The sequence below is a fragment of the Podarcis tiliguerta genome (genome assembly GCF_965153285.1).
Source record: "Podarcis tiliguerta genome assembly, chromosome: 5".
Classification (NCBI taxonomy): Eukaryota; Metazoa; Chordata; class Lepidosauria; order Squamata; family Lacertidae; genus Podarcis; species Podarcis tiliguerta.
Genome location: NC_139538.1, coordinates 95454819 through 95476801, shown reverse-complemented (window position 1 = coordinate 95476801; position 21983 = coordinate 95454819). Strand labels below are relative to the sequence as shown.

At 41.8% G+C, this 21983-nt stretch overlaps 1 protein-coding gene across 2 annotated transcripts in view; it reads left to right on the top strand.

Annotated features, from left to right (window-relative positions):
* Positions 1-260: 260 nt before the first annotated feature.
* SHISAL1 (shisa like 1) overlaps positions 261-21983 on the top strand; it is a gene marked incomplete at its 3' end in the record, with an annotated part of 185738 nt that continues 164015 nt past the window's right edge. Inside the window, exons 1-2 of one of the 2 annotated variants that reach the window (XM_083440961.1) lie at positions 532-555; positions 705-872. Of the gene's footprint in view, positions 873-21983 lie in introns of both variants that reach the window. The other variant, XM_083440964.1, reaches the window with a different exon arrangement.

Sequence of the window (21983 nt, the reverse complement as noted above, 5' to 3'; positions counted from 1 at the left end):
ATATCCCAGAACTGAATGCCTTCTTCGACCCAGTTTCTATTTAAATAAAGACAATACCACAAAGAATACAAGAAACCAAACAACTGGCAGCCGTCCATACTGCAAAGGGAAATAAAGACTCGTTATATACTCTGGAGGAGTCCTTTATTAGGACTTGACAAAAATGGGTTACTAGCCTTGATTGTGAAAACACAGAAGACCAGGAGAGTGTGGGATTAGCATCCATCTTGCTGGTTCTTCTCATGAGGAAAGGCTGGAGGGGGAAGAAGAGCATGACAAATAAAATATTCCCAAATGCTTTCAGCACTCACTGGACAGAAATAATTCACAACAGAGCTCAGTTCAGCTCTGCGCAAGGAAGGGGAATTTATATTCAACAATTTTGATGCTTTGAAAAAGGCTCTTTAAGTATCTGTCGAGTTCAAAAAGACCATGTGCTAAATATAAACCTTTCAAGCAACCTAAGAAAAGGAGCAGCCAGAGACCTTGTAGACTAGAAAAAGATGCGGATTGGTATACGGAGAGCAGATTGTCACAACTGCTCTGTGCTATGAGGTAAAACCTGCGCTGCTAAATCCCCACTTGCTTTTGAATCTAAAGGTGGGATCCCAGCTGCCTCAAAAGGTTTTGTGGCTTTCGATAAATTTCAACCTTCCACTGTTTGGTTGATGAGGTGAAAAATAACTACAGAATATTTCATCTAGAGCTGGCTATGAAAGAACTGGCATTCGGTGGACCTGAAACTAACCAGAGCTGCAGTTTCTGAGCATGCATCTCACCCTACATGAAGAAGATCAGTAGCAGGCAAGCAACTGGAGCTACGTTACCTGTCTCCTCAGACCCATGAGCGGCAACAACCACCCATCTAACAGGTATTGTGTTTTATACTCATTCCTGCCTCCCAAAACATTTTTTTCTGGTTTTCTTCAGAAGAGATGTTCCACTGAAATCATGTGTAGGCAAACTAAGGCCTGGGAGCCAGATGTGGCCCAATTGCCTTCTCAATCCAGCCCGTGGACGGTCCGGGAATCAGCATGTTTTTACATGAGTAGAATGTATGCTTTTATTTAAAATGCATCTCTGGGTTATTTGTGGGGCATAGAAATTCATTAATTCCCCCCACCAAAAAAATATAATCCGGCCCCCCACAAGGTCTGACGGACAGTGGACCGGCCCCCTGCTGAAAAAGTTTGCTGATCCCTGACTTAAATCCAGAGGCAATGCTTCCTTCAGTGCTAGAGATAGTGCGCAACTGGTGCAGAATTAACAAAGCACAATAATTATAGATGAACGAGGAAGAAATCCTGGAGTTTCCAGTCAGGAATTTGTACTTTTCCAAAACTCTAAATGACAAATGATGCTTAATCTGTTTCTGAAACAGGTCTGGGCCAAAAAAGTTGTGGCATTACATGTATGCATGCATGTATTCATTTATATTGATTGTTACCCTGGGGGGGGGGTGTGACTGATAATGAGGCTTAAGTCTACCTGTGGCAGAGCGGGTCATCATAAATCAATTTGAAATGGCAAACATCCAAATGAAAGTGGATTGTTAAGCATTCAGAGCTCTTCAATGTGTTAAATAATGCTAACAAAAGTGCAACATTCCAGTGTGTTTATGTTCATTGACCAGAATACTGGGAACAAGCTAGGAGCAGGTTTACTTTTTACTGCACAATTTTATATAGCTTGCACATCTCTCCGTACCTCTAAGTCAGGCTTCCTCAACCTCGGCCCTCCAGATGTTTTTGGCCTACAACTCCCATGATCCCTAGCTAGCAGGACCAGTGGTCAGGGATGATGGGAATTGTAGTCTCAAAACATCTGGAGGGCTGAGGTTGAGGAAGCCTGCTCTAAGTCAATGAAGAGGCTAGGGATATATATATGGCTATATACATATGTGTGTGTGTGTGTGTGTGTGTGTGTGTGTGTGGAGATATATACAGGAGAATACATACATATTAGACACACACACCTTTTTTTAAAAAAAGATGAAAACTAGCAGATCAAGGAAAGGAACTGGAATATCATTGAAGAAAGCAGGCCTCTACTTTTTTAAAAAAAACTCCTCCAGGTCTTTGATCCAAAGTACACCTTTAAATTTTATAAAAAGGTCAAACTAGACATGCATGTTTGCATTGGGGGATGGGGGGGGGTAAGAACAAAATTGCATCAGCTGGGAGGGGTAACAAGGAATGAGATCCAAGAAGACGGAGGGAATATAACTTTTCTTCCCTCCAATGCTGTTGAAGAAAATACCTCTTCTGAAGTTTGTATGAGCTTTTAGGGGAAATTCCTCATTAGCACCAAAGGGGATTTGCTCCAAATGCAAATACTAGCTTCAATCTGCAGGAGAGTAAAGGGTTGCATTCTTCTTAATGCCTGCTTTGATCCTGTTAATTGTCACCTGATGCAGTATGTATTTTAGGAAAAATCTACATTTTAGATGCAAAGACACCTTTTAACATCACATCTAATTTGGCTCTAAATCAACACTGCCAGATGTTTTGTCCTTTTCTTTTTCTTGTAAAGTTTTCCATTAATAAATCAAGATATTCTGCCCTGTTTTCTTTCTTCCACATAAGGTTTCCATGAAAGGCTAGCTCAGGATCTGACCATTTTCTTTAATCATGCTCTCCCTCTTTGGTGTAACATGCACGTATAAATACACATGGCTAAGGCTGTGTTTACATAGTAGTAACTGCTGTTGATTTTCTTACAGCAAGTTTTTCTATTGAACTGAACATATTGTTTGAAATAGCGGCTGCATATTGGACTGATGACTTAGTGGAATTAATGGATAGACTTATACCTGGGAGATGTATTCATAGGTTCTTCTGCTCATGGACTCATTGTGTTGACTTGGACAAGCCCTTATCTATAAGCCTCAGGCCCCCACTTGTCAAGTTAGAATAACTGTGGCTCTCAAATGGCTCAATAAACTTCCTGTTATTGCTGTTGTGATAGGAGATAATGTGATAGGAATTTTATGGTATTAGATATATGGTAATGTTCATAACTGCACATACATAGATCAACACAGGAAGACCAACCTGGAACCATTTTGATTCCTAAACTGACCAAATCCTTTCTCTGCAAGATTAAACTGGAAAAGCCTCCCCATTGTCTCTTTCCTCACAAATCCTGTCTCGAGGATATGTCTGTTTGAATAAGGTGTGAGCCTGTGACCTGGTCCTGGAAATAAGTATTTTACCACTACAAAAGAATGGCCAGGCTCCCCAGGAAATCCAATCAACTAACTTGCCAGACGGGAGATAAACTGTGACAGGAGAAAAACAACATTTAAATTTCTGGGATGTATCTGAGGGGTGGTCTTAGGTTACACCCCTTCTGTGATGTATGCATAATGTTTCTGGGGGTGGTCTTGATCTAGAGAATGGGAATTTCAAAAGTCTTTATAAGCCCTTGCACGGCAATTTTGGGGGTCCTCTTCCTCTCCTGCGTGTGAAGGGAGTACCCTGTTGCAACAGATCAATAAAGATCAAGTTTACTAGCTGCTTTGCTTCTCAATATTCTCTGGTTGGCCTCTGTTATTTTCTCCTACCAATAGGGAACCTATGTAAGGACTCTATATGGGCTCTTGGATACCCCATAAGGGAAAAGAGCATATTTTTATTTACAACACTGTCTACCTGGGGCTGCAAAACAGGCTGTGTGGGGCAGCTGACCTGACAGGCTGATGGTGGGATGTGTTCATTTTGGTGGGCCCTAGGTTGTGTAGCTCAATTTATATGGTGCATTTAAGTTCAAATGTAATGTCACATGGAAAGTGGGACTTGGCACTGGGGGGTAACTGGGGCTATTAAGTTGTGGGTGAACATATCAGACGACACAGAGATTCTTCAAACAGCTCTTGTTTATTCACAGGCCAGAACAGAACTGAACTGAAGGGTTCAGTCAGCCGGCTTATATAGAGCTCCAGTACAACGTTACTGTAACAACTATCTAAAAGTACCCAATCACTGAACGTCACTTTCGATCCCTTATTTGCATAACTATCTACAGGGTGGCCCAGGGTGAGAACTTCAGTACATAACAGGGGCAGTGGGAAGTATTAGTGGGAAATGAACATATGAAGGTGGGACCATCTCAATGCATTTTCAATTTCATTTTCAATCCTAGATCTACCCTGTTCAGCATTCTGCTTCAAAACATGATCATCCGTTGCCTCCAAGGGACAAATTTATTTATTTTCCACTATCTTCATCAATCAGAGGTATACAGTCTCTGTACATAGGAGTATCATTTGGCTAATATCAATTGATAGACCCACCTTTCAGACAAGACAGCCATCACAGGAGCCAACGCCTGGGGGCTGAGGGGTCTTCACCCACCCAATAAAATATTTGAGGTGGCATGGCCATTTTCTGTGAGGTTTTTAATTCTATCTCATTGCTGCAGTCTATCTTCACTCTTTTATATTACAACCATAATACAATAATCTCTAATTATTTCTGTTGCTCATAGTTCAAATCCTGCTTGCCAATTCATCATATATTTTGGGTGAGGTTCTTGAGGCTGCAGCATACATAGTATTTCCTTTTCTAGTTTTGAAAAGGGATCATATGTTGCTGAATGGGGGGGGGGGATTTGCATGAACTATGGATCACCATATTCTAATAGGAATGGTCTTGGCTGATACACTTAAAAAGACCCTGCATTTCTCTAATGCCCTCAGCATTAATTACTCCCTAAATGGATTCTTAATCTAACCTTTAGGGGGATTTTTTTTTTTTTTAAGCAAGGATTAGTTTTGATCCCAAATTCCCTGTGAAAGGGGAGATCAGATGACTAAAGCACTTACAGAATCTAGGATTATTTCTCCTCTTGAAATATGAATACTGAATGTGTATTCCCCCCTCTCCCCTCTTGCAATGGGCCTTCTATCGATGGATTATGGGATGGCTGCATGAATTAATTGTAATATTTTTTTCCTAAAGCAGCCCCCCCTCCAAATATATTCATTGTGCTGTGTATTCTTGTTGTTTGTCCTCACTCTTCTTCTTTGTCCTCACTGCCGCCAGGCTCAGTTGCTCTCCCTGCCAGTTAATCCTGTTAGCAATGGCAAACCCTATTTGGCTTTGTTCATTAGTGACCGTGATATCATAGTGTTAGACCTAACACTGCTACAGTTATACAGAAGGATGCAGGTCATGAGATTCAGTAAGATTTAAATACTAGCATGGTAAATAAGGTGAAGGCCAGAGAAGGAGAAGAGGAAGAAGAGTATAGAAACAATAGAAAGTGTTCGCAAGCACTTAAAAGCCCCAATCCAGGAGACTGTATTTATGACATGAAATGAGGTAACTTAGCTCTAACTTCTAGGGCGCATTGAACCACTCCATTCAATTTCCTTTGGTTATAAACTGATTCTTCAGACGCTGATTTTGAGATGAATCAATCAGGAATGTTTATGCTAATGGAGCCGCTCTTTAAAGTCTGGTGGTGAAACTGTGTTTTGTTGTTGATGTTTTATATTTGCAAGTAAACCTGATATGCATTCTAAATTGATGGCACAAGTTCCTTGCATCATTAAGCTTCGTTACATTCTCTGATGACAACTGGCAAGCAGCAGCAGTTGCCAAGGATTGAATGGCAAACATATCAAATTACTTCTTTTTATATAGATGGTTAGCTAGACAGCTAGCTAGACAGATGGGAGAGCAGAGGTGACCATCACTGAAGATGAGCCACTGTCGGGCCAATTATGGAATCAAGCAGTTCGAAATGACTACCAGGGAGTCTTCCAGTGGTGTGACATGAACTTGGGGTGGCAGGAGAATAGCAAATGGCCCAAGCCAGCCATGTTACTTGTTTGTTGAGAGCTTGGAACTGATGCAAAGTGGAAGTACGCATCACTCATATGTCCTGTGATCACTCTCCCACATTTTATATGAAGCGTAGAGACTTAAATATTTTCCCCAGAAAGATCTACACTCTCTCCCACACTTTGGGATGTATGAGAACAATGCATATCACCCCCAGGGGAACAGGCACATATTCAGATTTTATTTTATTTTTAGAATCATGGGACAAGAATTGTGAGTCACTTGTGCTTGCATGTCACATCACATATTCGGTCTTCTGCAGCAGGGTTCAGCCTTAGCATCTATCTTCAATGTCAAGAAACAGTCTGCAGGCATGCAAAGTAAGAATGAATGAATGAATGAATGAATGAATGTAATCACAGAATCATAGAGTTGGAAGGGACCCCAATGGTCATCTAGTCCAACTCCCTGCAATGCAGGAATTTTAGCTAAAGCATCCATGACAGATGGCCACCCAACCTCTGCTTAAAAACCTCCAAGGAAGGCAGTCTACATCCTTCCAAAGGAGTCTGGTCCTCTGTCAAGCAGCTCTTACTGTCAGAAAGTTCTTCCTGATGTTTAGTCAGAATCTTCTGTTTTGTAAGTTTGAATCCATTGGTTGATGTCCTACCCTACTGGAACAGAAAAAAATAAGCTTGTTCCCTCTTCCATGTGAAAGCTCTTGAGACATAAGAGCCAACTCCTAGGGCCTGAGGTCAATAAAATATTTGAGGGGTCCAGGCCTCTCCAATGTTGATGGGCATTGCCATTCAACTGGTGTGTGCATCCTGTGTTATGTGGTTGATCATGCAGGGTGGGAATGTGACAGCTGCTTCGTGAAGTACACAGCAGGGTGCATTTCAACTGTTCACAGGACTCTGTATTTTCCAACTTGTTGTGGGACGTCCTATACATAACCTTCATTTGAAACTATTCATCTGAAACCTTTTCAAACTGAAACATGCACACATCCCTTTAAAATAATTTTCAAAATATGCTTTGTTGGTTTTGCTAGTAGAAGAGAAATTAATTAGCACTTAATGACCATGCAGCCATATAATGGCAGCTGGCTTCTGCAGGGAGGCAACCCACAACTTTCTTTGCTTGTAAAGAATGAATAGCTAGACAATGGTGCTGATTTAATTTTCGCATTCAATAATTGGTTTTCCTGAATTTGGTCTGGTGTGGTTGCTAGAAGCAGGGGCCCTTTTCAAATTATACATCTATGATGACTTTCAGATGTTTTTCTTGTTCTTCAGGACAATGAAATATAGAAGGCTCTGTTTCACTAAGTGAAATTCTTTCTTTGCCTGCTTTGTGGCTAAAAAAGTGGGATTTTTTAAATCTTCATTTGGACAAAACTTTCACTGGGTTTTTTTTTCTTTAAAAGGGCTCCATTGGCTAGTCCCCATGAAGTTGTCAACATAGCTCCCATCCCAAAGCCTTACAGACAGAAGAACATAGGCAGCATACCAGATGAGAGGAAAAACTAAGAACGAACAAATAGGAAACAGTCAAGCAAATCAAGCAGGATTCAGGGCAAGAGCAAGACAGAGTAAAAATCTGCCCGGATGGCGATTTCACCCTTGAAATCCCGGGCATGTCCGGGGAAATCCAGACATATGGCAACCCTAGTATATATGAAGTATATATACTCTTTAGCAGCTCTGAGTCCCCTGGAATCAAAAGGCTATATAAAACCACATTCATTGCTGCAGGCTCCCACAACAGTCGTGGCAACAAAGGAGTTGGGTGAAGGACATTGTCATCTCCCAAGTGACTCTTGATCAGACCTACTTGGAATGGCACCTTCCTCCATGCCAGGGAAGAAGGGGTCAGGGAAGAGCTACAGGGAGGAGCGAGGTGGGAAGAAAGACTGACCTTGGGATCTGCTGCCCCAATGGACGCTGCCGCCTGAGGTGGTTGCCTCACCTTCCCTTACTGTTGGCCTCATCTTCAATCTGAAATAAGTGTGTCATTGTCACTTAGTGTGCTCCTGGCTGGGTTATAAACTAAAGCTGCAGACATCACACAAGGCAATTGCCTCTGGCAGTTTGTTAATTTAGCATGAGAGTCATTCGGCTGCTTCCCCCCTTTTCTCACCTCTGTATTAACTCATACTAAGAGAGCTGATTTGTCATGAAGGAGCTTTGGGGTTTGACTTCTTGTACTCAGTGCTGTTACTGTAGATCAGGCTTCCTCAACCTCAGCCCTCCAGATGTTTTGAGACACAATTCCCATCATCCCTGACCACTGGTCCTGCTAGCTAGGGATCATGGGAGTTGTAAGCCAAAAACATCTGAAGGACCAAAGTTAAGGAAGCCTGCTGTAGATTTTACCTAGTTCCAGGGGTGCCAGCACAATTTCCTGGGCCCAATGCTTTGAGCCCTCTGCCCCACCTGCCAAAGGGGGCACAAGTGTGTATTAATGGCTTTGTGGCATATGCAGATTTATGCCCCCCTTTGTGTGGACCTTGACAACTAAATACAGTGGTTGACAGACAGAAGGTATGTTCAGGTGTGAATGGGTGCTGGGGCACCCTCCCAAATTTTTAAGTGTCTGTATCAGAATATTCTTGACAGAGGGCTGTATCCAGTTCTACCTCTGTGATAAGTTCATGATAAACATGTATTACTTTCTTAGGTATACTAAATAAACATTAGAAATGTAGTTTAAACAATGTAATGCTTAGAAAAGCTTAGGGAGGAAGCAGGGCGAGTGTACACACCATAGGTACACACAACACCTTTATCAAACCACCTTCAACTCACCGAAGAGGAAAGGACTACCATCTTCCCCTAATGTGTTGTTAAAACATATGAATATAAAAACCCATGGGGGGGGGAATGAAAACAAAAACAAAAGGAGCAAACAAATGCCACTAGCTTCTTTTGCTGTGCATAAAGCAATTTGCGGGCACTAAGGAAAAAAGAAGCATTTTGCTCCTCTTGTATGTTGTAGTTATGCTGACCATCACTACAAAGGAGCAGGTGGAGGTGGGCGGGCTCTTTTGCAGACAGGCTATTCTCTCTCTCTTCCTATCTATTTCCTACCTGACACCTGAGCTGTATAATCAAAGGACATTAGATTTGCTCTAATTAATTCTTCTATTCTTTGCCGATTCAGAGGTAAGAGACCTGGTGAATAATTGCAGGTAATGAAACTCTGAGCTGAACTAAATGCTAAGCTTAAAGTAACGATAAAAAGTGAACTAAAAGAGGCTACAATTAAACATCTCGAAACACTGTTGAGTCATACTGGTTTCTGACCATTTTCTTTATTTAATCTCCAAGGCGCACAAAATCCGGAAAGACTGATGCCTCCAAAAACTGGATGTGCTGCAGTTCTCAAGTCCCTTGCCAACTAACCCACCCACCCACATAGCCCTGCCAGATTTGCTTTTCTCCTTCCACTTGTCCCACGCTGGCTTCTTCCATGAAAGCCCCTGTCAGGAATAATGGAACCTGCCAAGTAGGCTAAAATGCTAGAAGAATTGAGACATTCTATGTGTGGCAAAGAAAAGGGGTGGCCTGGCAGGAAGGAGGAGAACAATGTAATGTTCTTACCTGACAGTAAGAGCTGTTTGACAGTGAATTTGCTGCCAAGGAGTGTGGTGGAGTCTCCTTCTTTGGAGGTCTTTAAGCAGAGGCTTGACAACCATAAGTCAGGAGTGCTCTGATGGTGTTTCCTGCTTGGCAGGGGGTTGGACTCGGTGGCCCTTGTGGTCTCTTCCAACTCTTCTATGATTCTATGATTCTAGGTCCTTTGTGGTCGCTGAAGAGACTTCATCAGGTGCAACTTTTTTTTCCACTCCCCCCACCTGCAGCTCAGGGGACAGGGCTGTTCAGTAGATTTAACAATGTTCTACAGTATATCAAAGTCAGGTTCTGTTTGCTTGAAGAGAATGAAAGTGACCAAGAGTTAGTTTTAAAAGAGAGGGGGAGAGGCATTAAACAAATGGCAAAGATTGGGGGTTTATTTTTTTACAGAATGCTAAGGGAAAGTTTATGAATACCAACGAGAATACACCAAAATTGTAAGGAAGGAACAACACAGGAATCTCCAGGAATAATTTAGATGAGGGTTTCTCTGTAAAGGGATTACACCAACTCTGCCTTTTGAGATTTAAATGCCAGCATTTGGCACATGAGAATAGTTTTGAGATAAATTCGTAAAACCAGAATACATTTAAAATGTAAAACGGATAAAATAGGATTAAATGGAGATTGATAGATTGGGGAGGTAGGAAAGACAGAGACTGCTTTACTCCCCACCCCTCTGAATATAAACAAGATTATGACAATGGAGGTAGTCTATCAGTTTTCAAGCTCACAAGATGCATTTAGTTTCCACAGCCCACTTTCAGAATAATTTATTTAATACAAGCTGGGGACAAGGTTTCTGGCTCTTTCAGCCACACACCTGAATTCACATAACTGCTGCTGCACCCCACAAACACCTACCTGCATTCACCCGCCAAATAATACTCCTACTCCCTTGTGTGGTCCAATCCTTCCCTTGTTCATTTATCTTAAAGTAGTTCTATCCATTATATTTGCTGCCTGTTTGCTTCCTTTAATATCGGCTCCCTTTGAGGTCTGTCTGGCAATTGGGCCTGAAATGGGTGATAGTGATTATATAAAATCTCCATACAGGCTCTGACCTGAGCTGCTTCAACTGATCCAAAGCTGACCCAGCCTACTGACCCTTCTCTGGTCCTCCCAGTAGAGAAGAGGAAAAGCAAACTACTATTTTTTATTGTGTTTGTTCCTTCAATTTACTGTGCCTCCCTTTCCCTCCAAAGAGGAAGCCCAGAGCAGCTGTCAACCCACACCACACACACACACACACACACACACACACACACACTTAAAAGGCAAACAGTGTGAAAATTATCCCACAATAAAAATGGTACCATGAACCTATAAACTTTCGGTTCACTGCCTAAGAAAACACCAATTCAGTGAGCAATACATTCATACAGTAATTCCTGTTTCCTAGATCTCTGTTGTGCTGAGTTTTACTGACCTAGAATCAGATGCAAGTTGCATAGGGGTGGTTAGCCTGTAGCCCTCCAGATGTTGTCTGCTCTTTATCACCCCCAGCAACTTAGCAATGGTCAAGGATGATGGGTGTTGTAGTCAAACAACATTTGGCAGGTAACTGGTTCTCCATTCCACTATAAAACATTGACATGGCTCATATTCTATTGAGGGTGGACTAGAGGCTCTTAGTGTAACCCGGAACCCGTTTCGATAAATGAATATAGAAATGATTCCTGAAATACAGGGAATTCTAAAATATATTACTTCACTTTACTGAAAGCTGCTAGAAAAAACCCCAACATTTTACTTTATGTGATTGTTTAGAATATTAAATCTAAATATTGGAAGCAAAAAAAAAAAGAAAAAGATTTTCCAATACTCAAAAACTGGTTGGCAACACTTTGGGATTTAGCCACTAAACATAAATTAACAAGCGATATTTGGACTGTGGTAAACTTGCCCCCAGCCGCTCGCTCCTCCCTCACCTGTCTTTGCTCTCCGGCCAGATCAGGTTTCTTGAGCAGGGGTGGTAGGCACACCTACGTTTTACAGAAACAGGACCAAATAGAACCGGTAAAGCTGCCACCACTCCCTTTATCCTGGGGAACCCAGAGCCACAACCCAGGGAGAAGGCTGCGCCCCGTTGTTGCTGGTTACCCCCACTCCACAAGTTGTATCCACAGACTTGCAGACAGAAATTCTACGGTAGGGCACAACCAAGCGTAAGGCTAGGAATTAGCTTTCCCCCCGGAAAGGCACACAAACTAAAACAGTTTCTTTCTTAAAATTTATTTTTTAAAGAACATAAGAAAACATGCTAAAATAGCAGGCACATCTTTAGTAAGTTACAAGTAAGAAAACAAGAACATTGTGAAATCTAACTGACTTACATACTCACGACTAAGACACAGATAGAATAGTTAGAGTCCTTTCAATGTTTCGCATTCAGAGGCTTCCACAATTCTCCATCACAAAGGACGAAAGGACGGCTACTTAGTTGGAACATCAGCAGCCCGGCAATTTGCGGATTGCAGAGCACGCTTTCTCAGCCATTTCCAGGGTCTTTTATCCCCAATTTACACGTGGTGTCGGAACCCCCGAAACCAATCATAACTCTTGATTATTTTTAAATTCGCCAATGACCGGCTTGCGGGCTAATCAATCTAACTTCTGGCAGCTGGACCCATTAAGAGCCCAGAGCCTAAATCAAAGGAGTTTCCTCCCTTTCCGTGGAGCCTATGCAGATGCACATTCCCAGGCAATCAAGGACAGATAACATCACTGAGGGAACGCACATAACTTCGGACCCAGGTGTCAAACCTTCCATTAAATCAGGGGTTTCCTTTCCCATAATAAACCTTTCCCACCCTGGATGCCTGTTAGTCTGGGTTAAAGGGACAAAACTTATTTCCCATGGTTCTTGTGGCTTGTTGGTTACCCACAAGGCCTCACTCTCGTTGCTTGACCAAGGAACAGCTACTAAACAAACACTAACTTTACTACATGGACAAGGAATCAACAGCAAAGATCAATATTTTCAAAAGAAGATAGAAATCATTTTGGAAGTATTGGTATAAAAGACAATGGGTGGAATTCAAATCAGGGCGAAGTGTGCAGTTCTGGGAACATCCGCCCCACCCCCTAAGAGTGGAAGAGGGAACAGCTTTTGTATGCTGGTGGGATTCATTGCACAGGCTCCCCCCCCCCACCCAGTACAACTTTTTAGTTAAATATGGCCTATAGATTCCTGAAGTTAATGATTTCCATTTACTGCAATTATTAAGTATTTATTAGTATTGTAATACTTTGATTGTAATACTTTGTAATCTTTTAAACCTGGATTCTCTATTATTATTATTTGAGGATATATATATATATTTTCAATACAAATTTCAAATGACTTTCCATCACTGAGCTAACATTATTCTGTCTCTTTTTGCTGGTTTATTATCTGATGCACTTCTTGTCAGCTGCATATTTCTGGCTTTTAATTAAAAATGCAATGATTTTTTAAAAATGACCTTTACTTTTCAATAAATATGGCCCTATCAGAACACATTAACATTAAAATGGAATTAATTTTGAGGAACCTTTTGACAAGGACATTTCCCATTCCCACTTCCTGCATTCTTTCACTGCTTCAAAATTCACTGAGGATGATTCACAGTGTCGTAAGGAGCCTTTGAAGGTCAGCTTTCTGTACATGGTGAGATGAAATTTCTATACCAGCACCCAAAAAAAGTAAGATAGGCACTTTGTAAATGTCTGCCTGTCGTAAAATAGAGATTGGGTATCTAAGTCTGTAATTCTCCTATGAAACTATAGATCGTACAGACGAGCAGCTGTGGCTGCCCCCAAAATGAACACAAATCCAGAAGAGAATGTGAGGTAAAAGTATTTAATTATTTGTAGAGTTGTTGAATAATTCAACATGGGTGACCTGAATAGGAGTTTTAAGGACTTTGGCTTATCCATGAGCCGGAGCGGGAGTCCTAGGGAGCTTTTAGGTGACATTCTAGAAAGTAGAGAGGAAAAAGCTAGAGCTAGAATTCTACTTTCATTTACCAAATATCTACACATATTTGCCACTCGCGGTAACATTATCAGTGCTGGATTTACATATAAGCTAAACAAGCTATAGCTTTTTAAAGAAAAAAAAACCCCTGGATGTACATTTCCAAAATATAAGATAAAAAAACAAATAAAATAAAACCTACATACAGCAACAGTGACAAATGGCTTTAGATACCTATTAGGTCCATAAATTACCATATAGCATATCTTCAACACAAAAAACAGTGACAATTTGTTGTTGACAAAGGACAGCTGGACATATAAAGGCCCCATTACCTTCAGTAGCTTCGGGCCTCATCACACCTAAATCTGGCCCTCAACGCTATGTATGCAACATTGTACTAGACGGCTGTGCAGTGGCGTAGCGTGGGGGGTGCAGGGGGGGCCGGCCGCACCGGGCGCAACATCTGGGGGGGGCGCACTCGCACTCGCAGCTCTCTGCCCCTACCTGGCTCACTCTCTCTCTCTCACTGCAGTGCTGGCTGTGCGAATCCGATCCGAGCTGCTGGGTCGCCGGCCACTGTGGAGGGGAGGGTGCCAGGCATGCGGTGCGGTGCGGAGAGAGAGCGAGGGACTATCTGGGGGAGGGACAGTGCAGCGGGGGGGGGGCGCAAATTACTTGCCTTGTCCCGGGTTAGGGGGCGCAAATTACTTTGCCTTGCCCCGGGTGCTGACAACCCACGCTACGCCACTGCGGCTGTGTCCTTTCAAGATCTCCATCATCTACACTCTCCCTCTTGGATCTGGATGTCCTCTTTTGAAATTGTATTAGAATCATAGACTCATCGAATGATAGAGCTGGACGGCACCACAAGGGTCTTAGAGTTGAACCCCCAGCAATGCAGGAATCTTTTGCCCAATGTGGGGCTTGAACAGAGGACCCAGAGATTAAGAGTCTCGAGATCCACTGACTGAATTTATGTTGGATTGGAAGTAACACATTTCTAATAGATGTATTACTCACAGATACTTTTTATACATGTTATATTTTCACATGAGGAAATCACTCTGTGGGATGGATTTTTTCCTTTTCAGCCGATCCAGGTGAGGCTGTGGAAATGTTGAACCGGTGTCTGGGATCAGTAATAGGATGGAGTTTTTTAAGCTGCTGGTGCTAGAGTTTCATTATGCCCACTTTTTAGAGATAACCGATTTCTTTTCCTGAAGAAATCTTACCACTGTCAATGTATCTGAGTGAATGCCCCTGTTGCTGCCAATCTTTAGCAGATTAGCATACATGAATATTTCATTATATTATATTGTATATTATCACATGTTATGCATTTCTTATACAGAATTTCCAGCTCCCCAGCATTGTTAGCATTCTCTTGGGCTCTTTGAGATGTGCTATGCAAATTCAAATTCCAGTAACTTTAGGGCTATACTGCAACTTTTCTGTCATGGAAGAAACTGTTGTTGTCTTTGGCTTTTCAGTTTCTACGGCAGGCAAACCTTCCTATAGAATCAAGTTTGCTTCTTGGCAAGGTGAGGCTCACTCTCAGAGACAAGAGCAGTACTCACAGCCTTGGGGCATTTGAAAAGCTATGGATACATTTATTAATATTTGTTCATATAAACAAACAATGGCTTAATATCTTGGTTTATTTGGAAGCCATTAACCATGGTTTTCTGGTTCACACATAACAGGCAGCTATGTTTAACTGCAGTCTGCTGAGCTGTTTCCCCATTCATGTGAAAAGGAGGAGTGAAGTCGCCTTTAAGTAAAGACATGATCATCCACATGTGGTTGGTGTCTTACCCAGAGTCCCTTAGTCTAAGTTCTTCCCCAACGTATCATGTTAAATAATACAGGCACAGCATTTAGCTGAAATAATCTATCAAATGTATACCCTACCCTTAATCCAAGAAAGCTGGGGCAGGCTACATGGAGCCATCCCATTGTATCTTCACAAAACCCTGTGGAAAACCAAAAGTTGAGGGGAGAAATGAGGTTCAAAGCTGAACAGGGAATCACACTCAGGTTTTTCTGTCAAGGATGTACTGAATTGAAAGGCCATTCCACACATTATGTGGCATAGACTGTGACCTTGGGAGTGTTTTGATCATTGGCACATCTAATTTCTCACATAGAACTCAGAGAGAATCGCTGAGAACTACATCTCAGTGTAGACCCCTATTAAAACCCCTACTTTGGATTCAATTTCTTAATCACTGAGGAGTATCACAAAGAGACAAACCACTGGAACATTTCAATATATGATTACCGGTACATATGTTGGAGGTGCACATGACTTTTAAGGCCCCATCTACACAATTCCCAGTTCTCTTGGGAGAGGGATCTCCTATCAACTATCCTCAACACAACTCTCAGCACCCTTAACAAACTATGGTTCCTAGTATTAACTTGTGGAAGCCATGACTTTTTAAAGTGGTATGATGCAGTTTCAAATGTACAGTGAACATGGGGCCCAAGTCTCACCTGTTAAAAATGCCTTAAGCCAAGTGCACATCAGACATTTATGCTGAGAACAGTGCTAAGAGTTCTATATGATCCAGACCTGCTTGTTGGGTAAGGTTACTGTTCTATTCTGGTCAATGCAGAGCTAATTTTAAAAAGCCAAATAAGCAACCAACCACAATGTGACTGAAACATCACCACATAATAATAATAATAATAATAATAATAATAATAATAATAATAATAATTTATTATTTGTACCCCGCCCATCTGGCTGGGTTTCCCCGGCCACTCTGGGCAGCTTCCAACGAAGATGAAAAATACACTAAAATGTCACATATTAAAAACTTCCCTGATGTCTTCTGAATGTCTGGTAGTTGTTTATCGCTTTGACATCTGATGGGAGGGCGTTCCACAGGGCGGGTGCCATTACCGAGAAGGCCCTCTGCCTGGTTCCCTGTAACTTGGCCTCTCGCAATGAGGGAACCGCCAGAAGGCCCTCGGAGCTGGACCTCAGTGTCCGGGCAGAACGATGGGGGGTGAAGACGCTCCTTCAGATATACTGGACCGAGGCCGTTTAGGGCTTTAAAGGTCAGCACCAACACTTTGAATGCAATCCCAGTCTTCCCAGTCATGGATAAATTGAAAATACTGTTATAGATTTAGGGAGGAGGACTCCCCCAAACCCTAGAAATGAACAAATGATAGGATTTATGATGATTTGGGATGTGAAGGGAGAAATACAAACTGCAGAGGAATTCCTGGGCAAACCTGTGCAAATGACTTGGCCAAGCCTGGGCCATTGAGAAACAAGACAGGGCCATTGGCATGCAACAGAACTGTCCTCCCTGCTTGCCCTGAGGTGTGAACAGAGACTGCAGATTTGGAAGGTTGCCAGGGTAACTGGGTGTTTGAGGTGACAGGAAAAGGGAGTTTGGTAGCAAATGGTTCTGGGAAGGAGGAGGAGGAGGAAGGGCTGGGGTCCATGTTGGGCAGGCTAGCTGGAGGCTGGCTGGGAGAGATGCCTTGGAATCCAAAGCTGCTCTGCTGCAGCATACAAGCCCCTCTTGAAATGACAGAGGGCCATATTTCTTAAAGCTACGACAGTTTCCGCTGTGTCTCAATTCTCCAAAGGAGCGCAGCCATCGGGTGAGTGGCTGGAACCTCATGGGCTCTCGCCACTTCTTGGCAGAGAGAGAGGGAGGCACCCAACTTTTGTAACAAGACAATTATTCCAGATTCCTCATGAGAAGCAATGAATCCTAGTTTGCTGCCTTACAGGACTTAAGAGCTGCATCCTTCAGACATCAAACATTGATACTCCTAGAAGCCATATAATCCAGTAGTTATTTTAGGATCACTGCTCAATATTTTGTATTTTATTTTCTAAAAGTTAACTAACTACAATTTGAAGAATTATATTAATATGAAGGTGAAAAAGTCAGGTCTGTGTCTTTAGTAATCTACATTTATATAAGGTTTTTCTGTATGTTCCTACTGCTATCTAAAGAGCTACTTTCTCTTTAGGAGTTCATGGCAATCTTTTTTATGTCTCTGTAGTTTGCTGTTCCTCTAAGTAAGTGGCATTTCACAAACACAGATAAAATAACATGATGCAAATCACATAGTTTTAAATGGCAGCATTAGGATACTAATTAGGCAGAGTCAATGGAGGACTATCTTAGTTTTCTAAGGATGCAAGATTCATTTGGATATTTGTCAAAGCAAACAAACGATCCAATTTGATATGTGAACACATAAAACCACATAAAGGCACAGTCATTCATTCCATCTCTAGGACTGCAAAGGGCGGAAATTAATTGGCCACTTATTTTTCTTCTCCTTTTGCTATTTCAGTCCTATTCGCCTTCCTATTCGAGACAACTTTGTCTGCTTCAAATTAAGGGCCTTTGTTGTTGTTGTAATGATCTCTACTTACTAGGTCAACTGTGAGGTGGCTGCTTTTATTTTCATCTTCAAAGTTTTCATTGGGATAGTCCCTTCTTAATATGACTGGAATGTGAAGGATTGAAGGGGTGTTTTTGGTTTCCTGTTCACCTAACTGAAGATCTGGTAAATTTATGCATGTAAAATAAATGTCAAATGAGCTTGAATATCCTGGCAACACTAAAAGCCAGATCCCAACATTCCATCAAACTCTCCAACACCCTTGAATTCTGTGGGACAAAATAAACCAGACAGGCTAAATGTTTCTGGCTTGGAGGTGGTTAAAAATAGATATGCAGGCTTTTACCAGTGAATTAATCAAGTATGATTCATCTACTAGGTATAATTTTAATAGACTGAAGCTCCTTTTAATTGGGAGTGGTTTCAAAAAGTGAATATTTTGGTTCTGGTGTGTTATAGGGTATAAAAAAGAAAACATAAAAGATCAGATTTTCTTCTGAGAATTGGTTGTTGTTCATTTAATTGTAAGTAATTGAACATTCCCTACAATATATCATATATTGAAGTGGTTCACAATAAAACATTAAAAAACACAACAAATACAGGAAAATGAGTTTGTTTGGGTTTTTTTGCCAGATTTTGCCTAAAGCAGAATTTAAGCAGGCTTTAGGCAAAGTGGGGAAGAAGCAGATTTGATAACGACAATCATAAAAATAATACTTAGCCACTTGTAAAAAACACCTGCTGCTTCATCAGGTTTCCTGAGGAGCTGTAAAAATGTTCACCAATTTCAAGTAAGTGCAGCAAATGTTGCCCTCGCTTTGGGTTACTGATATTGTCACATAGTTAAATGTGATCAGTTATGTGATACTGTGTGATGGGTACCAGATGGGTATGGCATAAATACCATTATTATTATTATTATACCTACATTCTTCTCTGGGAAAAGACCTTATTCAAGAAAATAGTGCTGAATCCACAAATTAGTGAAAAAACAAAGTAGCTGTAAAAAGGTGGCAACGGCATTCAGAAGGGTAAGTAAGGCAGTTTCATCAAATCTCCTTCTACTAGATTTTACGTGCCATAAGAGGCAGGGACTGAGTGGGCACATAGTGAGCCTCACAGCTGCAAGGTCCTCAGGCTGCACCAACAGATACTGATCCCACAGGGTCTAACTAGTTAGATCTCATTTGTCTGAGATGGATGGAAACGTTCCAGATTTTGCAGAGTTCCTTTCTGATATTTTGGGCTGCACAAGCTACTTGTTTGGTGAGGATACCAAAAGTCTATCTAAGCCAATAAAGCACCTTTAATGTTCTTTCATAGGCTGATTTTGTTATATGTGATACTTTTGCTTCAGTTATATTTTTGGAGGCTGAAGTGTCTGAATTTCTGTTAAGTAGTTAAAACCTAACTATTTGGATTAGGCAGCATAGTCTGCTATAAGTTTGTTGTTCAGTTTCTGTGTGATTCACCTTGAGGCTCCAAGTGGTCAACATACTTGAATGCAAAACCTAAGGTTTGTCCTGTGTCAGAAAGAAGCCCCACCCCAAAGGAATTTCCATCCAGCAGCAACAGACACATCCTCAAGTTGAGTTGAAATGGAGCCCACAGCATGAGTGTGATCTGAATCTGGAATATATACTGGAAAAGAAAACAGAGAGCATCGTGCCAGATTTCTCCTCTATTTCTAAGGAGCTGATGGATGCCAGACACAAAGGAAGGTTTAACAGTTATGTTCCATGTCGACCCGCCCTTCTGGGTTAGAAAGTTGGGGCATAGAATACCTTCTTCGTGACTGAGAAACCACTTATTGGATGAATCCACTGGCATGTCTTGTTACATGAAACAGTGTCTATTTCTTTTATAAGGCAGTTAAAGTAAACTTTTTCCCCCTTTCAGCATTCATGGGTAGCCAAGATTTGAACTGGGAATCTTATGGTCTGCCTACTGACTCCCTTATGGTGAGCCACTTAAAGCTGTTGGGTAAGGAAAGAGTGCTTCAGGTCCCAGCATGGCTGCACCCTCAGAAAGCCCACGGATCCCTAACCTGACCTCATAGTAAGTGCCGCATCATCATGTTTGGGAAGCAGTCTGGTTGTAGGTCTGTTTGGCTCATAACTGCTTTTATTTACCTGTCCACCAGCTCACCTTCCTGCAGACTGTTGCCTTTGGAGTTTGAATCTAGTTAGCAGATGACTTTTCTCCCTACCTTCTATCTTTTCTCCTCCCTACTCCTTGATTCCTACAACCAGCTTCTTTCCCCCCACAATGTGGCAAGCCTATGCCTTCTGCCTGCTAATGCATCCTTCACTCTCTCATTCTCTCTCATTCTCTCTCATTCATTCTCATTCTCATTCTCTCTCTCTCTCTCTCTCCCTCCCTCCCTCTCTCTCACACACACACCTTTGTAGTGATTTAGCAGCAGCTGGTTTGCATCTTTCCATCTGTTTCCTATTCAGTCTGAGTGAGCCTGTTTGGTTTTTATGGAGAGAGGTTATTTCTGTTGCTGGCACTCCAAAGGTGGTAATCAGATAATCAAAATGCATTTGATTGCATTGCAAATGCACAAATCATTGTGTTGAAGAAAGAGTTTTGCATTTATTCAGTTGCTGCCTATCCATCGTTCTTCTCTGTGTCATATACTGTAGCCAAGTTAAAGCAACAGCTTATAAAATCCTTGACTTTCATTTTAAAAAGCACATTCCTCCCTTTAGTGCATTGGAGATTAGAAGCCAGACTCACAAGCTGTACGCTGGCTCCCATCACCACCACTATAACTGTCCATTATTTATTGGCATCAGCACAGAGTGCATAGCAAACAAAATGGCATACAAACATATGAAGCTACTTCAATATGTTCAACTGTTTTTGGACTACAATGCCCATCATCCCTGAAAACTGGTTCTGCTAGCTAGGGATGATGGGAATTGTCATCCAAAAACATCTGGAGACCTAAGTTTGAGAAAGCACAAGACAGAACATAGCCATTACATAAAGGTAAAGGTACCCCTGACTATTAGGTACAGTCATGGATGACTCTGGGGTTGCGGTGGTCATCTCGCTTTACTGGCCGAGGGAGCCGGCGTTTGTCCACAGACAGCTTCCAGGTCATGTGGCCAGCATGACTAAGAAACCAGAGCAGCACACAGAAACACTGTTTACCTTCCTGCCGGAGCAGTGCCTATTTATCTACTTGCACTTTGACGTGCTTTCTAACTGCTAGGTGGGCAGGAGCAGGGACTGAGCAACGGGAACTCACCCCGTTGCAGGGATTTAAACAGCTGACCTTCTGATCGGCAAGCCCTAGGCTCAGTGGTTTAGGCCACAGCACCACCTGCTTCCCTATTACATATAGTAGATCATTCTCCATGAATTGCTCTAAAACCCTTTTAGAGCCATCTGAGTTGGCATCCGTCACCATATATCAAGGCAGTGAAGTCCATCATTAGTTAGTCTGTTGATGGGCATTATCCTTCAACAGGCTGTCAACTAGCTATGCATTGTGTGAAGAAGATGGAGCAAGCTTGTTTTCTCCTGATACAGAGAGTAGGACCCAAACCAATGGAATCAAGTTACAAGAAAGGAGATTCAGACTACACAACTGGAAGAAGACCTTTCTGAGACCATGAGCTGTTCGGCAGTGGGACGGTCTCCCTTGGGAGGTGGTGTACTCTCCTTCCTTGGAGGGTTTTAAGCAGAGGTTGGACGGCCATCTGCCATGGATTCCTGCATTGCAGGGGGTTGAATCCTTAGGGTACCTTCCAACTCTGCAATTCTAAGATTCTAAGAATAACAACAATAATAATAAATATTTGCAGGAAAGCCATATGCTATTACAACAATGCATAAAACTATCAGCAATCAAATGTTGGTTAAATTTAAGACACCTGGGAAAATTTTAAAAAAGGAAAAGGTTTAAGATGTGACGCTGCACCATATTTAATTCTGAAAAAGAGGGAGATGGAAAAACTTCTGTGATGCAGAGAGAGCAGCGGTGGAGGAATGGAATATGTAAACTTTCCTATGTGGTTACAGATTTGAGGGGCATTACAGCAGCACAGGGACCATGCAGCATTGTTTTGTGCATTAACAAGATGAAGAAGAAAAAGAAGAATTGTTGGATAGATATAGTTGGCATTATTTTATTTCTACTTCACAACTTCGTTTTCAAGCTTTCATTTTTGCAGACTGTCAGATCTAATCATC